This window comes from Tyto alba, unplaced genomic scaffold, assembly GCF_018691265.1.
Source record: "Tyto alba isolate M040663 unplaced genomic scaffold, T.alba_DEE_v4.0 Super-Scaffold_45, whole genome shotgun sequence".
NCBI lineage: Eukaryota > Metazoa > Chordata > Aves > Strigiformes > Tytonidae > Tyto > Tyto alba.
Window position 1 is genome coordinate 6,314,057 of NW_024881321.1, and position 27,962 is coordinate 6,342,018.

The 27,962-nt window shown below is 44.0% G+C and overlaps 1 protein-coding gene across 3 annotated transcripts in view; it reads left to right on the top strand.

Moving 5' to 3' along the window:
* The first annotated feature begins 50 nt into the window (after nt 1-50).
* ELF1 (E74 like ETS transcription factor 1) overlaps nt 51-27,962 on the top strand; it is a 94,022-nt gene continuing 66,110 nt past the window's right edge. The window contains exon 1 of one of the 3 annotated variants that reach the window (XM_032993908.2): nt 51-113. The gene's annotated coding sequence lies outside the window, so the exon portion shown is untranslated. Of the gene's footprint in view, nt 114-23,872; nt 24,161-25,628; nt 26,048-27,962 lie in introns of those variants that run through there. The other 2 variants (XM_032993911.2, XM_009973794.3) reach the window with 2 other exon arrangements.

A 27,962-nucleotide genomic window follows, 5' to 3' on the forward strand; every position in this document is an offset into this window, starting at 1 on the left:
GAGCCGAGCGCTCTGCGGGGAGCCGCTGGGGGAGGAAGAAGCCGCCGGGGGAGGAAGAAGCCGCTGGGGGAGGAAGAAGCCGCCGGGGGAGGAAGAAGCCGCCGCCGCGCTCGGTGAGTATCGCCCGCGGCGAGCCCCGCGCCCGGGGGGACGAGGCGGTTCTGCCCCTTTCCCAGTGGTGGTTGTGGGGGGGGGGGGGGGGTTGTGGGGGAACGCCGGTCCCCTCGGGCCGCAGGTTCGAGCCCCGCCGCCGGCAACAGGCACGCCGTGACGGGCTGCTCCTGCCCCGGGGCGGGGCGGGGTGCGAGGTGGGGCTGGGGGAGGCGGCGGCGGGCACCGGGCACCGGGCCCCGGGCCCCGGGCGGGCGGCGCTCCCGTCCCGCCGAACGCCGCTGCCAACTTTCTGAGGAGTTGGGGCACCGCGCGGGTGTGAGTGGTGGGGGGGGGGGGGGTGCTGTGTGCCGACCTCTCCTCCTCCTCCTCCTCCTCCTCCTCCTCCTCCTCCCCCCCCGCCGCCGTCCCGGGGCAGCGGCGCTCCCGGGGGGGGGGGGGGGTGGGGGGGAAGCGGCGCGCGCGGGACGGTTGGCGGCCGCGCGGGGAGGCCGCGGCGCGTGCGTGCGCGCCGGAGGCGGCGGGGGAGGGGAGGGGAGGGGGACCGTGGGCCGGCGCCGCCCCGGGGTGTGGGTGTTGGGACACGGGTGGGGGGGGGGTACGGGACACAGACGACACGTCGGACACGGACGGGACGTGTTACCCACTCCCCCCCCCCCCCCCCCCCCCCAGCCCCGAGCCTCCGGGGCTGGTGAAGCCGGGTCTCCTCAGCTGCTCTCACCCCCCCCCCCCCCAAAACTCACACCGGGTTTTCCTTCCATACACACCCCTTGAGCGCTGCGAGACTTATTTCCCGAAGGTACCGCGGGGAAAAAGAGGGGGAAAAAAAAAAAAAAAAAAAAAAAAAGTTAATTCACCGGCTGCAGCTGGCAACCTTCTTTGCGATAGTCACGCACAGGGGTGGAGGAGAAGCCTGCGGGGTGAGTCATGGATTTAAGAGGCCCTCTGGTTGTTTATGGCAAAACCGGGGTGGCTAATCCAACATGCGGGAAATAAGTGGAAAAAGAGTAGCTTGAATTCGTAATAAAAGGTTAAGACGGAGGTGCCCATACACTCCACACACCCCCAGCCCCAACTTGCTCTCGAGCAGCCTTAAACAGGAGGAGGGGAAGTAATGTTGCTTTTTCTTGGAGGAGGGCTTGTGGTCAGACTGTCATAGCTAACTGCAGCAGTTATGCGTTTGTCAGCATTTCCATTATAAGTGTAGTTTTTATGTAGTTTACAACTTGGTTACAAAAATATGCGCTGGGTTGAAATTTGGTTGATGGCCTCTTCTCCAGAAACATCTTCTAAGCAAATTTTGGAACGACTCTGCTTAGATGCTAAGTGGAAATCCATGGAAAATACTGGCTTTTTATGTTTCTCTGAACTTTAAAACTTAGCTGCTTACGCACATGGACACAGTTACAGCTGTTAGTCCATAAAAAAAATTCCTCCACCCCCTAAGTTTGTTAAATTTGGGAAGAATTTAAAGGCTTGGCTTCTGCAAGCATTGGTCTTTAAGCATGAATTAGTGCAGCAGAGACTCTCTGAAGACTCTTGCAAGGTCCCGGCCACCTCGTGTGAGGGCACCCACCTACAGAAGTGGTGTGGGGCACTGTGTGTCCCCACAGCTCTGACCCTTGAGTGCCAGGACAGTTGGAGTGTCTCAGCGCTGTGGACAAGAAGCCGGTGTTAAAATGAGGGTGGACTATGTTAATTTTGCTCTGTGGGATATTTTTTTTTTTTTTTTTTTGCCATGACTGTTCAATTGCTGCTTCTGAGACAGGGAACAAGCACAGTATTTAAAAGGTTTCGTTTGTATACCTCTGTATATACACGTATCTGGATCCCGTGAAACATGCCTGCCACCCAGTGGATGTAGCTGATCTCTATATACTCTATACATATATATTTTGTACATTTACAACCTCTCAGCCCTACCACATCGATAAGTTTGCAAAGTGACAGTGCTCAGGAGTTGTAAAACTGCCAGGGTCATCTGGCCGCCCTGGCCCTGTGCGCGAGGATGGTGTCTGTCGTGACTGGGTCCACCACCGTCCTTCCCGGCCAGCCAGGGTGATGAACTAGACGTGCATCTGCCAAGGTGTAGCAGCTCCCTGCCTGGGCAGCAGTGAGGAGAGGTAATGTGAATGAGGCAGATGATTATACGCAGAGGGAGAGGCAGTTTCACGCGTGAGACGGCTGGAGAAATGGATTTTTCGTGAAGGTTTTCACACATAGGCTGTTGGGTTTTCTGAGTGCCTGGGATCTGCTTTGCAGTTATGCTGAATGTGTCCGTCTGGAACAAAAGTCAACGGCTCTTTGGTCTCGATGTATAGGATGTTTTGTAGGTCTAAGCATGCTAGAAATACAAATCTTGTGTGTCAGAATTGCTCGCTCAGTGTCTGTAGCTTTTTGCTTTGATCTTTTCATACCTTAGTTTCCCAACTTTAAAAAAAAAGTGGATAACATGTATCCTTTATCTTATGGATTACCGTAGTGATGAGAACCATAAAAAGAATGTTGGAGAAAAGAAATAATTCCCTCTGTGGTTTGAAAGTAGGTAGTGATGCTCTAAAGAACGAGAGCGAAAGGAGGAATTTGTGTGTTAATTATAGCAAAGCTTCCATGGGGAAAAAAATGTGACCAGGTCAATTGCAATTAGAGACTGACCTCCATACATATGAGCGCTAGGAGAGGGTTTTAATTACCATAGGCCACTTAGTTCTAATAATTCGTAAATTCTGCCATGTTAATCACATTTTTAATAATGCTTTATGTGTGTAATTTCCAAGGTTTTTTTATCCCTTAGGACAAGAACTGAAAACCAGTTAGGCAGCCTAGGGCAGTGTATTCATGTCACCATCCTTCATCGACTGGATTCCTGTAACGCCCGAGACTTTGCTGTTTGAGCTCTCTGCTGAGGGTAGCCAGTGGTGGGAGGTCATGGCTGCAAAGACCCGTTGGATGGGGCAGGGAAAGGGAGAAGCAGGACTCCTGCTCGTGTCCCAAGTACCTGGTGCTGTCGTGGCCTCCACCAGCCCTTCTGTGGAAAGCCAGGAGTCTCCTGCCACTCCCTGTCTTGGAGCAGTTATCTGAGCTGCAGCCCTGTCCTGCGTGGGTGCTGGGGAAGAAATTGCTCGTTGCTGTGGGGATTGCCTATGTCGTCTGATCAGCATGAGAAGTTGAGAAAATAGTGGATATGTCCTAGCAAAGACCTACTGAAAATGCACAAAGTGTAATTCGTCTTTGGACACTTGACCAGATGCAGGTGGATTTTTTCATGGGGGCAGCAAAAGGGACACCTCCAATATAGTGGCTCCAGCCCTCATGTCAGATTTCAAATCTGTCATCAAGAACTGGAAGGGTGCTGTAGCCTTCCAAGTTTGCCAGAGATTTCTGTTTAACATTGAAAGACAGCATTTTCCCTGGCCTTGTTCTGAAAACACCTGAAGTATTTTGGCCGACTTCTTCTAATCACAATCTGCCTCTTTCTGCACCCCTTGCTCAGAGGCAACCTCTACAACACATGGAACAAAATTTAGCCTGAGGCAGACATTCAATTTGGAAAATTTCAACCCAAACAGTCAAAGTCTGGCCAAGTTACAAGCAGCTGGAAGCAGCATCTTGCATTGGAAGTGTTCAGCAACCACCTAGTAAGTGGTGCTACAAGCTTCATCAATACTGTGAATATGTTTATCTCCATGGAAATACACTGCTAAATGGTAATATTAATTGATTACCCGGCCGACTAACTGGCAGCCAGTTGATTCTGATTTTTTTTTTTTAAATAGAGAATCGAACCTAAAACTCTTTGGTTAATTGTATGAATACTTTTCTTTACTCACATTATTCACTGCTGTTTTCCTGGTTGAAAAATCGAAAACTTTAAAATGGAGCCTCTGAAATAAATGACAAGCCAAGGCTTACTTGTTCTGAGTCTTTCAGAATGACTTAACAATTGTTAAAGACCAATTTACAGTAGAACTAGAGCAAATTGCTTCCCATCATTTTGAATTGTTAAAAACCACATCTCCCAAATTCCTAAGCTATTAATCAACTGTTCTATTGTGGCAGACTCACCCTATATTGTGTCCCTGCTATATCTATTAACTCTGCATTGAAGTGTGAGTTTAAAACAGTTGTGCCATAGAGTAACTGTGGAATAAATACCACAAACATTGGCAAATTTGCTTCATAAATCTTAGTTTAGAGGGAAACTTAGGCGTGCCTTTCTTCTATGGGAGTGCAGCTGTTTCTTGTGGGGTCCCCCGGGGGCTGGGTCTTGGTCTAAGGCTGTTTAATACCATTATATTCACAGTTTTTGTGATGGTATCTTGTCATTACCAGTAGATTGCATGCATGTTTGTGCGTGTGTGGAACAAGTTACGAGTACGGTGTGCTCCAAATAATTTTTTAAAATGGTCAGCATCCAGCAAAAGACGTTTTTTCATGCAGCCATATACAAAGGAACCAGGAATGCAGTTACACCAGCAGGGTAGGAGACTGTCTTCGAACTAATAATTTGAAAGAAGGCTTAAGAATTTGTGCGGAGAATCATCTCAAAAGGAGTTTTCATTGTAATGCTGCGACTGAAGTGTGGTCTTTGGCTGTATAGCAATACAAATATTGCACAGAAATAGGAAAATATGTGGCATTAGTAAGATCACGGGAATTCTGTGTCTGGTTTTGCTGTTCACATGTGAAGAAGGATGTGAAATATTAGTAAGAGCACAGTGACAGCATTTGGAAACCAAGCTTGACAATGCAGGGTATACAGGGTTTATTCAGCTCAGAAGAGACTGAGAGGGGAAATGACGCTTGTATATGTCAGATGTATGTGTAAGGAACATACATGGTATTTACTTGACCCTACTGAGACATCCAGCGTCTGAGAGATTAAGTTAGATATGTTGTATCTTGAAATAATAGTTAGCAATGTGGGCAATACAGCACTGTAGTGGATTTGCTGTTTCTGGGAGTGTTTAAAGTGAGATGGGGTTTCCTTCTCAGAGATGTGCTTTGGCTTGGTTCAGTGGAGGCCATTTCCGGTGCTTGTAAAAAGGGGAAGGACTGTGGTCTGTTCACCTGCATTCTTCCCTAGATTGAGAAAACAAGATTATTTGCAGTGCTTACCATGTATTGTAGCACATGTTGCTACCTTTGACAAGATTATAATGAAATGTCATGCTTCAAAACTTGGCTGGTTTTCTCTTGGGTCAGAAGGACCGTTTTTTCTTGGTGCCTAATTTGTCTCCTGGGATTTTGATTAATTATTATGTGCTTTCCTCCAGAGCATCAACACCTGGTGGCAGCTGGAAACAGGATATCGGGTACTCACCTTCCTCACGCACTGCTATCTGTCAGTACAGAGTCCCCTCATATTCCCAGGTTGGCGTGCTGTCTTACTTTTCTCAGGATACTGACAGCTGTGTTCAGGGATGCAGAAATTTGCCCTGCTGTTAGATAGGCAAGGACGTCGCTCACCGTTCAGAAGTCAGCTGCTGAGTGCCCATGGTACCCGCAAGTACCAACTCTCCCCTTAACCACCTCTCTGTCCTTTGGGCATGCCTCTCCTGCCACCAGATCTCCTGCTGCAAGCAGACACCAGAGACGGGGACGTGGGCGCGTGTGCGTATGACTTGGCAGCACAGCACCCCCAGCAGTCACTGAAACAACAGAAGTTACGGCGGTGAAATAGTTTTGTGACCTGAAACACATGACTGACTGCTCGAATCAAGTTGAAGCATTACCTGTAGAGGCCCTTTTCAGGCAGCCTCACAATAAAGCGGAGGGTTTAATTTGGCCTGGGAATTGCACTTGAGCCTGGATAGTTATGAAGTGATGTTTTATAATTCCATACTTCATTCTTTTTAATATAACAAACAGACACATTTTTTCCTCTGGCATCTGGACTAGGATAAATATACTTTACATGTTAAAGTAGTTCTTTCTGTAGAAAATTTATTTTATTGCACCTACTGTAGGGTACATGGTAGGCAAAAGAATGCCAGGGTCTGATGTTCAGTATTTCACACAGTGATTTTGACTTGGGCTTTTTCATTCATGCTTTAAAATATCCTATCAGTGTTTTAGGGTAACAAATTGCGTTTTCTATACAAAATTACATTACTGGAAGTTTTCCTGTTGAGAAACTTGAGGACTCTAAGTTCTTGTAAATTAGTATCTCTAGGCTTCTTGAAAACATGCATATAAGTATTTCTGCTTACTTGGAAGTACTCAAGCACTAAAGTATTCCTCTCAAACATGATTTCTAAAAACACCTTCTTCAGCTGCCCTATTGAGATGTGCATGCTTGAGAAAAAAAATGAGAGAACAGCCTTCTAGGGTTTGGCCAATATGCCTATCACTACGTTTATTTGAGTTAGTTATAATGCGCTATTGATTTCTAGGAGATACAGGATCCAACTCACTAATAAAGTACAAATCAGAATGGATGTTTTTAGTTTTTAAGAGCTCTAGTTAGGTTATTTCATAAATTTATTCTCAGAAAATGACAAAATCAAAGAATCAACAGTAAATTTTGAGTCCTATTTTAATGTTCCAGTCTGTTTTGAAAGTGCAGTCATGTGTTGTAGCTTGCCACCTTGTGCCGTTTAACTGTGTTCATAATACTTAGTGAGCTTTATTCCCTTGCTGGCTGTGAAGTGAAACAGTGTTTTAGGATGAGATTAAAATTTACAGAATTGTTAAGTAACCTATGTCCATCTCAGGGGCATATCAAATTTGAACATAATATTATTAAATAACTGAGCTATATAATTGACTGTTTGTATGTCTAACAGCACAAATTGTGTGTGTGTAGGGTAATTGGGTATCCAGACAACTAAATTAACAAAGGCTAGAATTAGTAGTCCGACTGTTTTTTCTGCCAGGTTTGGTCTCTCCCTCCTCTAGTCTCAGATGTAACTATAATTAGGGTAGTCAAGAGTTAGGTGTTTTTATTGAATATATTATTCTGTACCTGCCGTGTGTGTGCAAACTTCCCATGTAGTGCCTAATCCAGCACATCCGTAGCCAGTGAAGACATAATTTGGCCTGGTCCACAGAATTAGTTTATTTCTTTTATTTATGTGTGTTTACAGAAATATCTTTTTTCTTGTTAAAACCTATTGTTTCAGATTCACCTGTGTATTCTAGGCAGTGTGATATTCCGGTCTTTTTTCCTCTGTTAATACAGTAGTGACATTAAGCAGTTACAGTGTCTGAAGTACCTGGTCATACAGTAGTGACATTAAGAAGTTACAGTGTCTGAAGTACCTGGTCATACAGGCATCAGTGAAATTTAATGAGGTGTTTCAGCTTGCTTGACCTTGTTCTGTGACTTGTTTATGTGTCATATATTCAGGTAGGAAACTGAGCACGCTCCAAGTCCTGGCAGAAAGTCATTCACACGGTATCTGCTGCTGTAGCTTCTATTTCAACATCTGCTGCTGCTTGTAGAGGCACCGCCGCTGTGTTGTTTCCAGCCGCTCGCACATTTAGTGCGTGTCCGATGCTTTTGGAGTGTGCTTGGGTTCTTTGGGGGGACACACAAGCTGGTGGCTGAGAAGTGGAACTGCTGGTGGGAAAGTTGTAGGATTCTGAAATTTGCTGCAGACCTTCAGAGATCTTTTCTGGGCAAGGGGGGATTGAACAGCATCCTGATATCTGATCTCTGCTCTTTAATTTTGCTAAGAGGGGAAATTCAATGAGAAATTGCACGGTCTTGTGTTGATGGTGGTCTAATGTTGATCAGGAGAATTACAGCAGATACATTTGTTTTGAGGGAAGCTGAAAGAGTGCACTTTGTCACCAGTTTAGACTATTGAAGAGCTGAGGAGGTTATGCTATCCTGCAGCACAGGATTTTCTATTTTTTTAAGGTAAATGACAGGGGAAGTGGTATTGTGGATAAAAGGTCAGCAAGACTAGTCAGAAAAAGGATGGCAACAGCAGTTAGCATTCATATACTGCTGTAGGAACATTGACTGATCCAATGTGTTGTGATAATAATGTATTAGCTAAGGAACAGTAAATCTCTAGGAAAAGAGCATAGTCCGATGCAGTTTCAGAAACTTAGTACTTTGGGGGAGATCAACTGATTTAAACATTGGAATTGTGCAAACCGAGTAACTAAGTACAGACGATGGAATTAATTCATGCGTTAAACTGTGTTTCCCCTCAAGCGTAAGGAAGGCTGTTCCTTGTCTTCATGCAGCCATTTGTGCTGAGTAAAATGACAGTGAGAGACAGAGAGCTCCAACATCTTCTGGGCCTGGACCCTGGGCCTCCTCCCTCCCTCCCGTTCTGGTTCTTGGTTTGCAGATGAATGCAACAGAGATGAAGCTGCTACCAAGCTATAGAAGAAAGTCCAGTGCTTAAATATTTCTAACAGTAATTTCTTCAAACAGATATGCCTTCAGGCAGTTCTTGCACCGTACTTTTTCTTGCCCTACCAGCACATCCCCCCTCGCACGTGCCAGACAGCACCCTCTAATGAAATGGCTGACATTTAATTGATATGGATCCCAACTGCAGACAGTCATCCTCTAAGTGATACGTTGGGCCCGAGGGACAGCTGCGTGGGAAGAGGCATCGGCTTTTTCGCAGTCACTGGAAGTGGCAGTTTGCACGGGCGTCCTGAGGAGGAGCAGGGCCACGGTGTGCATGAGAGGTACAGGCCGCTTGGTCGCCATGCCCACGGCTGCTCTGGCTGTGATGGCTGCCTCCCTTCTCCATCAGTCACCCACCCAGCAGCTCGTCCTCTGCCAGCATTTACTGCCCACCCCTGACCTGCCAGCTGAACACCGAAACCCTTCTGTTTCTGCCAAGATTATTTTGCTTAACTTACACGGTTTAAACAGTAGATTTATTTCAGTAAAAATGGACCGGGAAACCTGGGTGGCAAAGCTGGGGCAGGTTCTGGTAACTGTACTGAGAAGCTGCTGGGGGGCAGGTTGAGAAAATTAGTGGTGTGTTAGTGGGGATAATGGAAATGAGATGTGTCTGCAGTAACCAGTAAACCTTTCGACAGTCTTGTGCCGACAGACTTGTGCCAGCATTTTACTTTCACGTTTCCTTCTGGGAGAAGGGGATTATATCCACATGCAATTGTGTGCAGAGAATAGGTCCCCCAGCACCTGCTTACCTCCACTGAAGTAGTGCTGAGCTTTTTTCTTATGTATTTGGATATCTATATGCTCTGCAGCTGTCTCCCACTGGATGCCTTTTCAAGTGAAACCTTCATCTTGTGCCATCCAAAACAAACCTTTAGTTGTGTTTTTTGTCAGGTTTTCCTGGCTGAACAAATTTTATGGATTAACAGATTCAGTCTTTAAGGTCTGTAAAAATTTTACTAAGGCTTTTTCAAATTCAGTTTTCAAATGTTAACACAGTGTAGTAAAACTTTTCAACCATTACAGGTGTAATATTTTAATGAACAAATGAACTGGCTTCTGATCATAAATATACTGCAGCAAAGATGGTGAGAGCCAGAAATATACTTTCATATTCTTGGCAAATGATCATTTGTGAAAGATCCCCAGGACACATCTATTGATGCTTAATAGTTTTCATGTCTCTGTGATCAAATTTTCTGGTACACTTTTATCATTATTGTACTCTTTTGGGAGGGGAGGGCATGATTGCATCATTATGTACCTCATCAGAGGTGAATTATTGCAAATACATTACCTAAAGTCTGATCTAGCTACTCTGGACATAGTTTCTGGGACAGTCTAAAATAGAGATCAGACAGCTGAATGGTCACAACATATTTTCAGGATCTTGTTTGCTTAAGAATTCTCCATATGTTTTCTGTGAGAAAACCAATATGCTAACTTTTGAAGATGTATTTTGTCTCTCTGAAATAAAAGCTGCATCAGAAATGGGGAGTTTATAATCTCTGTTTCATCATTGCTCTGTAACTAGCAGCTGGAAGGTCAAGTCATACATAAGGCTGTTACTGTACAAGCCAACTCATTTTCTCTACTAGTTAGGTGGCTTTTTTACCTCTTTTCCCAAATCTGTGCACGTTAGTAAAAGAAAAATGATTCATTTCATGTTTTTGTGAAGAAAAAAAGGTAGTTATAGAAAGAATTGCTTTTATTGTGGAGAATTAGTGCTAAATACTGTGTAATTCTCCACACACTTTAAGACTCAGACTAGGTTCCAGGTCTTACCTCTTTGCCCCAACACCTGTTGAGAATATGAATTATTTTTCTGAATTCTCTAATTCTCTAGGGCTCATGCATTCTCCCTTTTCTTGTTTCAGATAGATGTGAAGACATATAGTGACATTTAATATAGTTAGAGACTGTGTAGTTCATTGCAGCTTCTGGTTTGTGACATGATGGACAACCATATCAACCCCCTTTTTTTTTTTCTTTTTCTTTGGAGGTGGAGAAGGATCTGTTACATACATGTTCTGATTCAAGTTTCCATTCTGTATGTTTCATTATCAGACTGAGCAGTAGTCTTACAGGTGTTTCAACAGGCACAAGTATTTGTGCAGGTGTTGTTAAAGGGAGAAAATGTGTAATTGTGATTCTTTTGTATAGCACTGTGTTAATCTTTGCAGAATGACTTCCTTTAAGCAGAGGAAGCTATTCTAAATGGGAAGTATTAGGAAAACCACTGAATTTGGATAGTGTAAAGAAATTGGAGGACTAATGTGAGAAGGTGGCTTTATGAACACTGTCACTGGTACTTTTTTGGATGTGTGCTCCCTCTTCCTTAGTCAGGTTTCTAAATCATGTCCTTCAATTTGTTAGTGAACTGAAGACAAGTAGAAATAAAAATTCTAAAGGTCTTATTTCACCATTCTGGAGAAGATATTTTTTGGGGATTACTTGTTTTATCTGCCAGAAAAAATAAATTACTTACCAGTTCCAGATAAGCAGTGAAGGAGATAACATTTTATGTGGATTCTGACTGAAACATGGTCACAGCTTGGGTGGCTTAAAAACAGATGTCCCCGTGCTTTTGTTCCATGGAGCCATGCCAATCAAGTTCTTCCATCTTTATTCCAAAATGTATCTTGAATGTTTGTTCATATGCCCGATGAATAGGGAATAGAGCTGGGAATTAAACAAAATAAGGGAAGAAAATATCGAGAAGGAAGGAAATAGAAGAAGATAGATCCAAAGTAATTTTCTCCTTCTAACTGTAAGGGTATGAACCAGGGAAGTAAGATGCTGAAGAAACTCTGAATAGTCCTGCTGATAAAGTTGCAGTAATTTAAACTGCTGTAGAATAACTGGGAGCTAGATTACTGCTTACAGAAGAATGTTGAGTTGAATCCATTACCTATAGTGAGGAATTCCTCTCCCCAACTTAGTGTGTGGACATTTGTTTACAGAAGGATTTTTTTTGTGTCCTTTTTAAGAACAGTATTAGCTTTTACTAAATGTGAGGAAAATGGACTCAAATCTGAGTGCTGCTACCAAATAATGTTGAAGAGTGATCATCTGTAGTTACAGCTTAGATTTCTATCCCCTCCTCCCTGTAGTTTTGAGGAGGTTAAGAGCATGAAGAGTGGACAGGCAGTTTTTTCACCTAATCAGATTTTCTAAGTGAGCAGTAGACATTAGTGAAGCACCAGAGCTTTTCCAGTTGGGTATGACCAAGAGCTCGAGCTTAAGATCTCACAATTCCTTTTAGACTGTCTGGGTTTACTTTATTGTGCTTTACAAATAGGGAGGAAGGTACAGAAAGCCCCGAGCAACTCCATGGGGAATCAGATGCTGCTGTTTGCTTGGGATTGGTGCCAGTGATCAGACCCAAGGGGAAAGTGATGGGGAAACTGAGGCAAGAAGGCCCCATTAGGGATGTGGAGGAAAAGACTATATGAATGAATAGCCTGCCACCAGCTCCATTTTATCTCACTAGTGATGTCTGGGGTTTTTTTTAGACGATTTCAAGTCTTTATACCTTTGGTGTTTAACAAAAATTAAAATAAATGGATGATGAGGAGACATCTTCTTGAGGCTTGTACAAGCACAGCTAGCAGAGGCGTATTTCTGTTCTGCTTAGTCAGAGAGATGGTGTGGATGAATAAGGGTTTGAAGTCAGTCTGGATGGCGCATTGAGCAACCTGATCTAGTGCAAGATGTCCCTGCCCATGGTGGGAGGTAGTACTAGATGATCTCTGAAGGTCCCTTGCAACCCAAACCAATCTCTGATTCTGTGATGTTGGATGCTGTGTCAAGAGAGGAGCCTCGTAACAAAACTGAACTTGAGTGCGCCAAAGTGTGCAGGAGTTGAAATACAGAAAAGTGTCCAGCTGTGGTGTTTCAGATTAACTGAGAGATGCCAGTCAGATCTCATAATTCCTTTGCAATGTTTTTCTGAATATGGCTTCCCAGCACACTGGAAGCTGTATATTGTACGTATAGCCATAAATTATATTGTATATACAGTCATATAGTGTATGTATATATACACTATATATATATGTATACTCTATACAAATATCATGATTTGGGGAAAAGTCTTGATACTTGGGAGTTAAAATGTTATCCTGTTTCTAATGGTGCATTTGCATCTACCTTAACTATGTTCTGCTTACTTCTCTGTTTGCTTTGTCATAACATATTTAAATTATCTTGAGGGTATTGTTCTTTAGTTATGGTCTTACTTTGGCTTTATTCCTCCAAGTGTCTCTTGGACTGACATTGGACAATATTTGCATAAAATCAAACCTTTACAGGTCCAAGTCAGGAGAGAGAGGGAAGGATTTTATTGTGTATTTTGACCTTGCCCATAAAATGTCTAGGAATTTAGTAACTTGACTTTGGGGATGTTGCAGGTGGGACCCTCTTATCTTCTCCCCTCCCAGTCAGGGATTAAACCTCACCTAACACAAGTCTTCTCATCCAGAAATAGTGGCATCCAAATCCCATTAGGAGAACTGACTTTGCAGCATTTTTTGACCATTTTGGATATAGGGGTGAGAGGACTGACCTCACGTCGGTAAATGTCATTCCCTTTTTTTTACAACTCGCGTGGTTATGCCAGTAATGATATTCTGCAAGGCAGAAGGCTGATGGGCAAAGGGGTGAGAGCCTGGTTATAATTTTCTTTGGTTAAGTGGCACTAGGAAGTAGAAGGCCATATATCACCTTATATTACACCACCACCCCCGAACCCCCATTTTGAGGAATACAGAAGTTTGGAAGAAAACAGTCCTTAAGCCAACACGACTACTCAATGATTATATGCTGGTTTCCCCATTCTTATGTTTAATTTTGTCTATGTAGATTAAAAGGTCTTTGCTGTATTAACTTTGGCCTGCAGATCTTCAGCCTGTTCTTTTCTGCCTGTAAACATGAATTGTTCCCTGGGCATTATAAGTAACGAGTCAAGTTTCCTGTGGATTTGTATCCAAAGCATGGTGCTCCCTCCTCCCGGTTTCCCGCCCTATGTGGTATCCAGCTGCCATTTCACCTCAAAAATGCAAATGTTCGTCTCCTGATGAGGCCGGTGGTATCTTTCCTGTTTGCTGTCTGGTGTTGCTAGTTGGTGTTTAATGGTGAATTTTCCAATATGCTGTATAATTTTCTTGCATAATTCCTGCACCTCCAGATCTGACTTCTGCTGAAATGCTGCACAAGTAATATAGCTTTGAAAATGTTCACTGGATAATGTAATTTTCTTGAAGAGCATGAAGGGAAATTAGTATATTTTCAGAAAGAAGAAATAGCATACCTAACCCTGTTAGAATGACTTGGAACCGCAACCTTTGGATAGGTTATTTGGGATCTTCTGGGGAAGCAGAAGCCTGGTTCATGCAGTGAAGGAATTAAAGGGTGCTTGTTTTCTTATGGAACAGAGTAGTAGGGAGTAAGCTGTTCAAAGTTTATGCAAAGCAGCAAGGGTTTATATCCTAAAACCAACAGGCCGGAGGATGTGGGCAATTAATGGAAAGTAAAAAAAAAAAAAAAAGATTAATTTTCTTTAGCCTTTTGCCTTCCTAAGATCATTGCCCACTGTCTTAAGAAAAGCTGTTTTAATTATTCTTATTCTGAATATTAAAATGAAATTAGTTTGATGCTGCTCTTCAGTAGTGGTTGAAATAAAGGAAGATTTCTGTGACCGCAGTCACAAGTAGTATAATTTCGTCTGATATGCAAAGCTGGAAAACATTTCTAATGTTTCTTGCTAAAAAGGGGGAGCATTAAAAATAAAGTTCAAGAAATAAAATTGGTTACAGAGAAGCGCTGTATGAAACACTGAATTTAGGCTATTATCCTAGAATGTGAGCACTCTACGCTCAAATTTAGGTCTTGGTCCCTTGATGGCAGAAGGAGTTGAAATCATTTCACCCTGGCTAGTGGGATGTTTTCCAGAGCACAGATGGACCCTCAGTAAATGCAGGATGAAGTGGGTTATGAGGTTAAACATATATACTGAAATGCTGAATTGGCAATATTAGACTAATACAATAAACATATATGTCTATATATAGTACTTTGGATGGAGCATTGTCTTTATGATGGGTTACCTGACGAGAATATTGATCTCCCTCTGTTAAATGAATGACCTTTGTTAGTGGAAAGCAGGAGGAAAATCACATCTGTGAAACTGTGCTTGCCATAATGTCCTCTCATTCTCTTGGCCTCCGTTTCCCAATTTTGGTTTCAGGGCTCCCCAAACCACAGAGTCAAGAAAGATTGTTCCTGGGAGGCTTTTGGAAAACACATTGTAGTAGCAGCAATTCTCTCTGGAACCAAGCCTGTACACGTGTGTGCAATGGTATCTTCTAGGATACGCCTGACTGCTGCAGCTCGTTTTCATGAGCAGGTGACAACAGTAGAGGTGACGGTTTGGCTTCTTAGAGTGATCCACAGGACTGTAATCTTACAGGATTTACTGGTAGGACTGCTTACCCGGCCGAAGATCAGCGTAAAGATGCAAGGCTGCTGTTAGTGCAACTTGGAATGTAACTGAGAGATCAAAATGTTAGCCTTCCAGCAGCCCGTTTACCTTCCCTGCGGTGCCCAGCTCCCCGACACCCCTCAATTTTATGTCCTGCAGTCTTTATTTTTTTTTCCTCTCTTTTCCATGATTTATGTGTTCACCAAATGGTTAATGTAGCGTTATTTGGATAGGTAAGCCTGCTACTAAAAGTACTGTTTACTGAACAAGCGAGTAGTCAGGTCATGTTTCTAGCTAACTGTTCTTCAAGAGCCAGTTTTCTATCTGAATGATTTGCAGTAGATACTGAATTCATTCACATGAGCTTACTTTTTTTGCACAACTTATTTTTTTCTCCTGCCTCTCCAGTTTAGCACTTGTATCTTTTTCCATTAATTAGAGCAGCTGGAAGAGCAGTAATAAACATGCTTTCCTCTCCTTTGTGTTCACATCCTGAGCAGTGCAGAAATACCCTGTTGCATTACCATAGGCATCTAAAATATTTGTGGAACTCTAACTCAACATTTTTCTAAAAATGATGTTTATCTGGATTTCCTTTAATTCCATAAATTTGGCCTGCATTCCCACAGGGAGTTGGCACAGACATGCAAGGTAGCCAGTATGGCTTGCCTAGGATGGCGGGATTGAAAGGACAGCAAAAATTGGAATAAAAGCGCAGTTTTTCATCTGACTGGAGCAGTGGAAAACCTTGCAGCAACCACCCTGATGTGCATGTGCTAGATGCTCTTTGCTATTGTATAATAAACACAAACATGAATAAATAATTACGTGGTACTTCTTCAAGATATCAACAATAATTTCCTGTAGCACGGCTGATTTTCTGGGACTGCGCAGTCTCCGCAACCTAACTCTCTAGCCTTTAAAAGAATATTAATAATTAAAAAAAAAAAAAAAAAGCAGCTGCATAAGTACAGCTTTGGGTCCAGAACTGTCTAAGGGCGGTGCCTGGCTGTTCTCCCTCAGGAGAGGGTTTGATGGGGAACATTATGATCCCTCCCCCATCCTCTCGCTCTGTATACAGGCCAAACAAGAATAGTAATACTAACGTTGCCATGCTGTAACTTCTGTGCATATCTGTGTGCTTGTCTCTGGCTGTACCAAATACTTTCTCTGTGATTAATAGCATTCCTTGCATAGAAACTTCCACAAATCTCAGCTTCATTCTTGGTTTGATTTTTATACTGATAAATATAGACATAAAAAAATCCAGTGTGAAAACTGGGTATTTTTTTTTTTCTTCTTCTCAGTATGTGTTTATTATTCATGAATGTGTTGCAAAATCCAAAAATGTAATGAGTGACTCACAGAATGAGAAGAGGAAAAATACAGTTATAGCTTTTTAATGAGGATTCCTCAGCCAACTACAGAGTGTCCCAGTTAAGAAACCACTGTTCCGACTATATAAAACCCACCCAGTCCTTGCTTTTATGATCCTTCTGTGTGTGTTTGCAACATAGTTTCACTTGGTATATATTTCTATGAATTCATTTGCCTGATTCTTTTTTTTTTTCTGTTTTATGTCAGGGATTACAATGTTTCGACACCAAAATCAAAGCAAAAACCACAGAACAACATGTTTACAAATGTTTCTGGATTTTTTTTTTTTTTTTGTTGTGTGTGTGTGTGAGAAAGCAAAAGGGCAAAGGCTAAGTTTACCACTACTGGCGTAGTAACATCTTTAATAGTGTCAGATTGAACTTGAATTCTTAAAAATTATCCTTGCAAGGACTCCAGAGCAAGTATAACCATCCTGTTAAAGCAACACAGCTCTGAAGGAGTGTAATGGTGGGATGATGCCCAGTGCTGATCTACTTCAAGAATCAACACTGACTTTCTTTCTGGAAAGTTTGTTTGTTATTCTTGTAAAATCTAACTTTTTTTTTTTTTTTTTTTAACGTATGTTTTCTGAGTTTTAGCAGTATTTATCAATTTCACTTCATGTCTAGTATTTCTCACCTTTGTGTCTGTCTTGCACAATAGCAGGAAACCCATATTTGCTTAAAAGTTTGTCTTCAGTGCAAAACCATACAAATAGATAGGCGACCTAATGCTTGTCTTTCAAACTACCTGTACACCCAGATGATCATTTCCTTTAGAAATCTAAGGATCTAGTGTAATCTTACTGCAGTCAGGATTGTATAGCCTTGTATGATATTAAAAAGTATATTTTAAAGCATTTTCAAGGCTGCTACACATATTGTGTGAGAATCTGGGATAAAAACATCGTATTGTTATGCCTTTGCTGGTTCTTTTGGAATATCCAGTAATTATTGCCATACAAAAATGAGGTAATTTTGACATTGTTTGTTGCAGATATATTGTAGTGAGGTGTTCTGTACATAAATGTCATGGTTTGAGCTCAGAGGGCAGCTGAGCACCACACAGCCGCTCACTCTCCCTGTCCCCACCAGTGCTGAGAAGGAGAAAATAAGTAAAGTCTTGGGATTTGAGATAAGTACAGGGAGGGGTGATTCACCCATTATGGTCATGGGCAAAAGACAGACTCATTAGGGGAAAAAAAAAAAACCATAAATTTATTACAGGCACTAACAACAACAACACTTAACAGATAGTAGGACAGTGAGAAGCATTGCCACATCTTGAAACCACCTTCCCCCCACCCCTCCCTTCTTCCTGGGCTCAGCTCTGCTCCCGATATCTCTACCTCCTCCCCTAGCAGCACAGGGGCAGGGAATGGGGGGTGCAGTCAGTGCTGCTGCTTCTTCCATCTTCAGGGGGGGAAGGAACTTCTGGAACTTGTTCCCCCTGCTCCATCGTGGTTCCCCTCTCACAGGAGACAGTCCTCCACAAACTTTCTCTGACATGAGTCCCTCCCACGGGCCACAGTGTTCCCCACACTGCTCCGGTGCGGGTCACCAACTTTCTCCGACTGGAGTCCCTCCCACGGGCTGCAGCCCTTCCCGAGCTGCTCCGGCGTGGGACACCCCCGCACGCTGCAACCCTCCCAGCGCCAAAGTACAACAGCGGGGGCTGCTTCCCACAGGGTCCCAGCTGGCTTCGGGTGCAGCCACCTTAACTGGCCACATGAGAGGCCCCTCACAGGCCATGTATCAGTGTCTGCTCCACTCTAGACCTTCATGGGTGACAGGGGGGCCGCCCTGCCGTCTCACCACAGGATACAGGGGGGTCTCTGCTCCGGCACTCCTCCCCCCTCCTTTCTTCCTCTGTTCCTCCACTGACCTTGGTGTTCACACAGATGTCACAACTCCTCCTCCCGGGTCCCTTCTTAAATACGTTATTCCAGAGGCACAGCTGGCTGGGTCTGACATGGAGCCGGGGGAGCTTCGAGAAGCTTCTCACAGGGGGCACTGCTGTAGCCCCCTCCCCTGCTAGCCGGAAACCCCACCACTCACTTAAACCCAGCACAATAAAATAGCATTACCTTTACAGTGCATAGCTATACTTGGGCATTAATTAGAGCTACACCATCTTCTGCCTTATTTCAGAAACTGTTTCTGTCTTTTCAACAGTAAGTTCTTCTAGATAAAAAAAAAAAAGAAAAATCCAGATAAAATTACTGATGTTGGTATAAAATACATTTGTCTGTCCATTTATTTCCCATCAGTTGCCTTATTTGTTGTAGGGCCTGTGCTACAACAGGGTCTAGGGGCACTGTCTAAATATGTAAGGGATGTTGTCCTTTTTGGATCAGTTTAGTGACTGAATGAAGAACTGGGAAGTAGCAATTATAAGTGAGTTGGGTTTCAGGATGCAGGAGCCCTAAGTGTCTGTCTGAATGTGGTTAGTGATAACATTCAGTGAGGCATGATGATTTCTCCTGTCTATCACCTGAGAAAACCAGGTAACATTACATATATTTTATAAATATTTGCAGATCATGATTTAATTATTTCTGTTTTGTGATTTTTGGGGTGTCTAAAGCTCACTGAGAGAAGAAGTATGGAGTATAAATTTGTCCTGTCTTTATTTTGATTTCTTTGTGTGACTACTGCTGCCTCAGAGCTGTGGGTTTACAAGTATGACTTCTATCACACCTCCTGGCAGGTGCATTTGTAGGATGTTAAATGACTTCCAGTGCACTTTCCAAAAGAAACTGGAAAGTAGCGTGCAGAGGGAGGGTGAAACAGAGCTAGCTCAGGTCTGAGAGCCATGGGTTAAACAGCTGCTCTCTCCCTTCTCTCTGCCTGTAGCATCCCCCAAGTAACCTCAAGCTTTTTTGTTCAGCTGTTGTGCAATCATGTGAGTCTTAGAGTGAAAACTTAGCTTAGTGCTGGCCCAGTCTTGTAGTTCATTACCACCCACAGCGGGAGGTCCTGTGTCCTTTGCTGGTAGTGCTCATCACAGTCTTTCTGAGCTGATTCAAGAGCAGCCAGTGGTCCCCAGTCAGATTTCTGTCACAGTACTGTGTTTAATGGGATCAGTGAAAGGTTTAACAGGTACTACATGGACCAGAACCAGTGCAAGGAGAGGATGGGGAGAGAAAAGTGAAGTTGGGGCTGGTAGAGAAGCTTCAGAGAGAAGCTGGAGCCTCCAGCTTCTGCCTGAGAGTGGATCAGAGACTATCCTGTGTTGGAGCTGTATTTAGTACCTGGGTTTCTGCAATTCTTTCCCTCCAGAGCTTGCCTGTCAGTAGAAAGGAAGATATAACCACATTTTAAAGCATTTTCAGAAATACTGAGCAGCATTACTTCTCAGCAGAGGCAACCCCATAACAAAAGGAGGAAGGCAGGCCCTTAAAAGAGTGAGGATAAGTGACTGTGTAAGTAGGTTTTCCTAGAGGCTTGTCATCTCTGGGATATGACCTAGGAATACCTTAGAGGTGTTCCAAGAAGAGTTTGTGAAAGGCTATACAAGGTCAAGGGTTTGTAGCTGTGTGGGACGTTGCTGTGCTGCTGGCAAAGGCAGCCACCTTGCCAAATCTGCCTTCACTAGGAAACACTGGAGGCAAACTTGGAAGTGTAGAATGGATGAGGTTAAAGCTGCTCAACTGTGAATCCATTTAATTTCAAACACCTATCTCCCCTTCTGCTACCAAGGCATAATTTCTGGAGGCTTGGGAGTTTCCTGACCGCAGACTTGCGAAAGACTCTCTTGCGTATTTTGAAAGAAGGTGACATTTACTATCTGAAGGATTCCAGTTAAACACGGGACAGTCAAGATACCTTCCCTCCCAGCTTTTGAAAAGAATAGTGGCCAGTTCATAAGCGCTTTGTTTACTACCACCTTTCCTCTCCTGCAATTCAGCTGAAGTTCAGAAGACCAGCATAGTGAAAAAGTAGACTGTTTTCTCCCAAATTCATTGTGCTCTACTGCCAGCCTACACTCAGTGTGCACTGAAACATCACTGAACTATACTTTTAAACTGAAAATTAAGAACTGATAGCTGCGTGGGCTGCACTCCGGGTATCTGAAACCCTGGGTTCCACATTTCTCCTTTGGGATGCTTTTTTACTGAAATTGCTGGAAATGCAAGAGGTTTGTAGACAACAAATGATTGTTTTAAGAGTATCGGAAGTATACGGTCTGAATTTGTGATTAAGTTCTTAAAAAACACAGTGATGAGAATTTTTCTATACCTAATGTCCTGTAGCAGAGACTTTATTTGAAGATAGGAGTAAATTACCTTATAATCTCCTGATGCAGTTTCTCCATGTGTAAATATTTAGGTCATTATACATCTGGCAGTGTTAGAAACCCACAACAGTTTCAGTCTGTGTTTTATGTGGCACCTACCACAGCAGGAGGTGCCAGTCCACAAGTTCAAAGTGCTGGGACAGTAACACCATGATAGATATGTATTCTATTAAAATGTTGTAGCAGTGCTACTACTGTTTCTTGGTGTTGTATACAAGGAGAAAGAAAGGTGCAGGAGTTTGAGTGCTAACTCAGGACTTGGGTGAAGGCTGGTTCAAGTGTTGTCCTTCCATACAAACATGGTGAGATCTTGGACATGTCTGTTGCTCAGGTTGTTCTTCCCTGCCATGCTTGTGAATGGGATTATTAGGTTTTGATGCTTACAGGGATGCCTGAGATTAAATATGTTGCAAAGTCTGAGATACTGGGATTCTACAAAAACAAATACAAAATAGAAGTTCCTTAAATCAAAATTTTATCCAGAGTTTGATGAGGCCCCAAGCCTGTCTGAGTTGATGGTATGAGCCTAAGCTGAGAGCAGAGTGATGGGATCTCCTCTTGCAGTAGCAGAGAAGAGTTACAGCGTCTCAAGCTGCTTTAGAAATGGCACCATGAGGCCCCATGTAAATTGGGGCTTGCTAGGCTTCTCATGTGGTGACTTTGTGTGTAATATAGCAGGAAAATAAAAACCAAGGAGTTTTTAAATCTAAAGTTTCTGCTTGCTTTCCTTCATCAAAATATTTTCTCCTCCAAGTATTTTCTCCTCCCCAACCCCCATCCAAAGATGAAAGCTGAACACAGTCACAAACTTCCCTTTCAGCCCATTCTTATGAGACTAAAATGTATCTGTCTTTCAGGTGGGGCAGCATACCTCCAGAGCACATCTTTTGGTCTGTCTTTGAGTGGCTTCACAGCCTCATGCTGTCCCTTCCTCAGGCAAGCTGCTGTGGTCTCCTCCTGGGGAAGCATCCCACCCCATCCCATCCCATCCCATCCCACCCCATCCCATCCCATCCCCCTCTTGTAGACCCATAGTTTTCAAAGCCAGTTGAGGAGGGATAGTGGTTACCAAACCAGGGCATGAAAAGAGAAGTGGCTTCCTTGGGGTCATGCATGAGACCAGCAGAAGTGGGAGCTGCATCCAGGTCTCCACCACCCCAGCCCGTGTGTGGCCCGCTTGGCTGCACTGCTTCCCTTGGGGTGTAATTTGGCACTCGTTTCTCTGGGAACCAGGGCCAATGGCAATGTGAAAATTGTATTATGCATTATTTATTTATTTGTGCAGCCTTAACTTTTCTGCTGGTGGGTTCCACCCTCAGCTGCGCTGTACGGCTGCACAAATATTTGCGCTGGGAAGAAGTGGGGGGAGTAGCTTGGTGTGAGGAATATGCAGCTGGGACGGAGCAGAGGGCTAAAGCTGTTTAAATTGGCTTAAGCCATGCTGTTGGCCAGTGTCTAGCTAAGTCTTCTGGGCAAACGATGATCTAAGTTTCATAGAGATACTCATCCCAGCAATGGGCAAGGTCACTTCTTCTTTAAGCTGAAACTGTAATTAGCAAGAAACTTGATACAGTTCCAGGGATGAACATCCACCTGCATTCTGTCTTGCTAAACATGTTTGCATTTTACATAGGCTTTTAAAAAAATACTGCTTCCAGATTTAGCTTAGAAACAGTGAAGTGTTTGCATAGCTTGTGCTCATACATCGCTACAGAATGATTTTTCAATTTAGTTGATTGCCTGGATAAGACTGTTGGTTTTGTCCTCTATAAAACATAACTGTTAGACTTTCTTTAATAATTAAAATGGCACTCTCCCTGTGCCAATGTTGCAGTTTCCTTGTAACCACTGTGCACCTGGGTCAGATTTCTCCCCTCAATGCCCCATGATTTTCAAAGGGTTTTGCAGCAGAGGAAACAAATACTTTCAGAAGTAAGATTGAATTAGAATTAAGTTGTAGGAGAGAGGGAAAATACATCTGTTGTGAGAGGTGGGAAAAATATAGTGACTAAAATAACATGGCGGTGTTTCCTCCATGTGGTCTTTTTTCAACTGAGAAATACAAATAAAGATACATTTTGATAAAGAGCTGTGGTGAAGCTACTTTAGTAGTGACTCAACTGATACCTTTACTCAGTCATAAAAAATGTGCTGCTGCTTCTTTTTTCAGTTCTTCTGCTAAAGCAGGTTGCCAAATAACATGGTAAGATGCATCTAATAAAATAATACCTGGATAACTACTCTTTAATCAATAAACTGGGAGCCAATTTTGCCTTTGAGTGCCATGTAGGTATCCCAGGGACTGACCTGGAAGCAAAACCAAAATCTTCTTCTTGGTTATTAAACATAACCAGTAGTTAGAGATATTAATGTCATAAAACAGTGAGTTTTGCTCAGTGAACCACTTGCAGGACTACTGTTTAATTATTACTGGGAGGGTTAATGGCAGCTGTACTTAACCATATTTGGAATTATTTCAATGTGTTTGCTAGAAGTAGCTTCAGGTTTTTACTCACGTCTTCCCTGCTCACTGTAAGGTTGTCTCTGCTGCTTTCTTTCCTCCCCTGCCTCCTTGTCCGCCACGGGCTTTGGCTCTTGGTGTCTTCCCCTACAGCCAGCGTGCTGCTTTGGACTCCGTCCTTCTGGAAATCGGTGGAAAACGAGCGCCCGCGCCCGCCTGCACGCAGAGCGTGCGCTCACCCTTCCCACTCAGGCAAGGTGGAAGTCCTTCGGTCCTCACCCTCCGCGCCAGGTTTTGGAGATTAAATTTCCATCCGGCCTTTCGGTGTGCCCGAGGAGTTCGTAGAGCCCAGCCGAAGCGCTTCCGCGGCCTCCGCCTGCGCGCCGGGTGGCTTTCAGCACGCTGTTTATTAGGCACAGCAGTTTGTTTAAAGAACGTAAGGGGCATACTGGAAATTCGCTGGGGATCCCCGAGAGCCCTGCCTCGGGAGTTAGATGCGCGCCGGCTTCGTTGAGCAGCGTTAGGCTTCTTCCCTCAGCGATTTGGGCTCTTTTCCTAAGTTTCGCTTTGTTTCTGGGATTAAGCCGTTTGGCGCGAGCAGGATGCTGTTGGCAGAAAATGTGCCGCAGAAAAGCGTTTTATTTATTACTCGTGGAGTGGGGCGGGGTGTTAAGGCGAGGGCTCCTAGGTGAGGGACGAGGGACGGCCGCGGGTGGAGGGCGAGCCACGCTCCGCACACGCGGGGAGGCGAGGCGGGGCGCGAAGCCCGGCGGCCCCTCTCCGGCCGCCGAGCCGCCCGCTCCCCCCCGCCTCAAGCCCCGGGGAGCGAAGCGGGGCCGCCGCCACCACCTGCGGGCCGGGCCCGGCGGAGCTGAGGCCGCCGCCCGGGGCGTGTCGTGTCGTGTCGTGTCGAGTGGAGCCGCCCCGGCCCCGCGGTGACTCACCGGCCGGGGCCCGGGCACCACTTCCCCCCCCGCTTCCACAGGAGCCATTTTAGCTGCACGAAGCGGCGGGGCGGCCGGGGCGGCGCCGCAGGCCCCGCGGCGAGGCGGTACGTGCTCCCCCGGGGAGGGAAGGGAGGGCGGCCGGGCTGAGGGGAGGGGGGGGGGGGGGACGCGGCTTGCCCGGGCTGCCGGCCTCAGCCGCCTCGACGTGCCGCCCGCGCCTTCAGCAGCTCTCCTCAGCCGTCTGGGGCGGGGAGGGGGGGGGAGAAGGATTGGGAGGAGAAAGGGAACTTTGGTGAAGTGCAGCCCCAGGGCGCTCTTGGAAAACAAAACAGAACAAAACAAAACAAAAAAAAATCAAACCAACCAACAAAAAAAAATAATTTGAGGCGCCAGTAAAAGCGACGTTTCAGGGCAGCAGCGCCGTGAGCTTGCCTGTAGTTGAGCGTGTCGCTCCGGGCAAAGGGCACCGTGGCCGCCGCTTGTGCTCCCCTGCACAGCGCACTTCACAAGCGTTACAGCGGATTTGTAGTTCTGCGGCGTTTTATAATTTTGTCCCTTCTGGAGCGTGTGGAGGTGTCAGGCAGGCTGCTGGCCTGATCCCTTCTGCTGCTGCTCAGCTGGCTGTAGGATAAACTAATTTTATTTATTCCGAAGCTACATTTACCTGGACCTGGTTAGCATGTAGCAGGGCACGGCCCAAAGCGATTTGGGCAGTGTTAGTAAGGACTTTCAGCACCTTTGCTCCGCCACGGCCGTTCACCCAGCGCGGTCCCGAGCGCCTTTAAAATGGCAGGTTTGTCGTTTCAAAGATGGATCTCTCTCTACGCCCGCAACCTTAAATTGTGCTTCTGTTTCTGCTGAAACAAACTCCTTCAGAGGCAGCCGCCACGGTGTCGTTTTGAAACAGAGGGAGTTAAATTGTTTTGGGCGGAAAAAAAATGGGCACCTACTCACCTTTTCCTGAAAATTATTAAGAAACGATAGCAGTGGGGATGGTATACATGGCAGAGGGACAGACCAATTATAAAATGGGCTTAGTGGTAGTTGTAATGGGAGAAGAAAATCCTGGAGGTAATTGCGGTGTGTCAAATTGCTTTTTAAACTTTCAGTGGATGAAAACCACCTTGATTCTCCTAATTATGTACTTCTGAACTCTAGCGCAATATTTTAAATAAGAACGATTGTTTCCACCTTGTGTATAGTTGGACAGAAATGCAGGGTAGTATCTTTAGAAGTTTTGTCTGAGTGTATAATTTTGGACTCTATATTTCAGTCTTTCAGTTGAGAAATAAAGTTGAATATCTTCTTATTGACAATGAAATGACAGAGAGCTCAGACTAGTGCGCATATGGGAATACTTTCCAGTTTCATTTACTGTATGGAGCTTACATCTGAGAAGTGTAACGAAGTCTTGCTAAATACTGCAATCGGTTGCAGGGGAGGGAGGGAGGGAGGCGACCATTAAGTAAATGGTCATGTTTTGAGTGAGGTTGTCTCTTGTCTTCAGCCTTTCCAGTGCTCACCCGTACCTTCCTTCAGCATTTTATGGTATGGCGTTTTTTTACCATCTTTTGATTTTATGTTTTGCCTGTTTTCTTTCTAAAAGCAACAGTTTTGCAAGGGTTTGAGAGATTTGTTTGGTGTACTGTTTCATGTTGAAGGAAATGATAAAACTACAGAGGAACCGTTTGGAAAAAAATTGTTTTGTGTTACTGATAGAATTTTTTTACTGAAAAACTCTTTAGGGTATTTGCATCTTCCTTTTTTTCATCATGAGTTTTATTTTCATATCTTTGGGCTGAGGCAACAACTGTCAGCTGTACTTGCAACTGGCAGAGCACAAGCCTCCCTTTCCTTACCTCTTTCCTCCCCTTCTTTCTGCTGTACTGGACCCTCTCGAGACATCCAGCCTTAAAAACTAGAGTTATCCTAAGTCGGCTCCCAAGCTGCAGCTGCTTATCTTGGGCAGAATGCTTTTTGTGTGCTAAAGGGTAAGTAGCTGCTGCTGCTTTCTCTCGGGCAGGGCTTCGCAGAGGAGCAGTTCCTCTTTGAAGGCAGAGCTGCCATAATTAGGCTCTCTTGGTGCTGTGCAAGGACTACACCAGGGCTACAGAAGCATCTGGGGTGCAGTGGTGGAGTGAGGAAAAAGGGATTTGAAAGTCCTCCAAGATTTACAGATGACAGCTTGGACAGATTTTCTAGAAGGCAGAGAAGCGGATTAGAAGGGACAGAGAAATGGCATTAGTTTTTATTGATTTTTATAGCTGAAGCCTGTGTTTGTCTCAAAAAAAAACCTCAACTTTTTTCCCCCTCACCCTAAGGCACAGATCTTTCAGTTTGGATTGAGTTTGCGGTTGTTGGGAGATGAGCTGTGGGAGTGGTATCATTACATGCCAGTTAGCTTGAACTTTATTTGCAGACCCCTGCTTTTACAGAAGTCCTTGTTTTCTAACACGCTCTTTATTTAATCCATTGAGTATCAAAATTGCCAAGCCTGTGATCTTGGTACTCAAATGAGGAAAAAAAAAAAAAAAAAAAGAAGTAAATGTCCAGATTTGAAGAATGTTGCTGGCCTGGTATAGCCTGATGTTTCAGTATTAATGCAAACTCGTATTTCAGTGGAGTGTGTTACTCTTTGGATGCTCCTGTGTATTAAAAAAAAAACCAACACGAGGTGTATAATGTACTGTTTTCTCTCTTCAGCACAGCTGTATTCAAGAGACAGGACTACAGTAGGACTGCGTTTGGTGAGCTGATAGAAAAGGCTTTGTAAGAAAAACGCAGGATTTCCCTCTGTATCAGAGAAGAAGCTTTGATCTCCAAACCAGCTTTCACTTCTTGCAAATGTTAGCAAAAGTTTCTCAGCTTTCGCTGGCAGATTTTGTTGTTTTTAGTGACGGTTTTGGTAACTCACTGGAGTTTTGTTTGGTGTGTGAGGATCAGCGAGGACTTTCCCCTAACAGAGTGATTCAGCACAGGAGTGGCAGGAGGTGGAGTTCACGTTTCCAGCCTTAGTTACAATCTGCTCCATAAGCGCTGAAAACTTTGCTACTATATGGCAGTGATTTACTGTGTTTATCCTTTTAATGCCACTGATGTGCTTTAGAGATTATTTGCTTCCTTAAATCTTACTTAAATGTTGCTTTCTTAAATCTCACTTAAATGTTCCTTCACAGATAAACTAGTTGACAGACTATACATACTGAAATTTGAAGTCTTTCGCTTATCAAAAGTCCGCAGCAGCCATGTGAAAGGCTCTAGACATTCTCACTCTCCTGACCTGACAGGGCTAATCAGTGTAGAGGTAAAACTGAATTGTTCTTCAATATGGGCCTGTTCTGCAGCAAAGCTTCCCACTGTGTCAGCCTTTGTGCTAAAAGGATCCCATTAGATAGGGACTAAAGTTTTTGCATTCTTACCTTGATGTGCTTTAGGCCTTAACTACCTTCCAGCTATCTTTAGTGATTAATTGGATGACTAGAGCTCTGGTCATTTATTCGTCCTTAAAGAGATCAGTCATGTGACTTTGTACTGGGTTCAGGTTTGAATGTGAAAACGATAGCTGTTTTGTTGGCCTGGAAAGAATCTCCAATTCTTAAACTTGCATGTAAAAACGATTTCTTTCTGTATTGGGGGAAAAGATACTACCATTAAGATAATTTTCTAGGAATAGGAATACTAAATGCATAGATTGGAAACTGTGGGAAAGGGTTGTTTTTAGATGGATTGAATGTCGCTGTCTGCTTCTATAATTAGGCACTTTAGTCTATTTCTAGAACACCCTGTATTTAACTCATCGTCAACATTTCTGTGTGAATATACCAAATACATTTTTTATTTTGAGGGGAATGCTTTGTGCTTCTTGAATAGTTACCGTTAGTCTACTAACGGTCTCACCGCTTCATT